This window comes from Egretta garzetta, unplaced genomic scaffold (assembly GCF_000687185.1).
Source record: "Egretta garzetta isolate BGI_Z169 unplaced genomic scaffold, ASM68718v1 scaffold321, whole genome shotgun sequence".
Taxonomy (NCBI): domain Eukaryota; kingdom Metazoa; phylum Chordata; class Aves; order Pelecaniformes; family Ardeidae; genus Egretta; species Egretta garzetta.
Window position 1 is genome coordinate 158,857 of NW_009258756.1, and position 344 is coordinate 159,200.

Here is a 344-nt window from a genome sequence, read left to right on the forward strand (position 1 = left end):
TATTATTATTATTTTCACTTGTTTGCATCTCTCTAAAGATTGGCAGGCAAAGAGAAAATGCTTTTCTGCTTTTCCCCACACATTCTGTCCATTTTGTTTTTTGTGTTTAAAGCAAAAAAAAAAAAACCAAAACAACCCCCAAAACCAATGACAGGGCAGGCTTCTGTCATTTTGTTTTAAGAAAGAAGAAGAAAGTGGGTAGGTTTCTGATAATGGCCTTGAGGAGGTACGTTGTAGAGGTGGCTCAAATGCTTGATTTGTTCCTTTGCTTGCTGTTTGCATTTTCCCTTCTCGCTGCAATGGACAGGCTTTTTGTCCCCCCCACCCTCCACGTCCTGTACAGA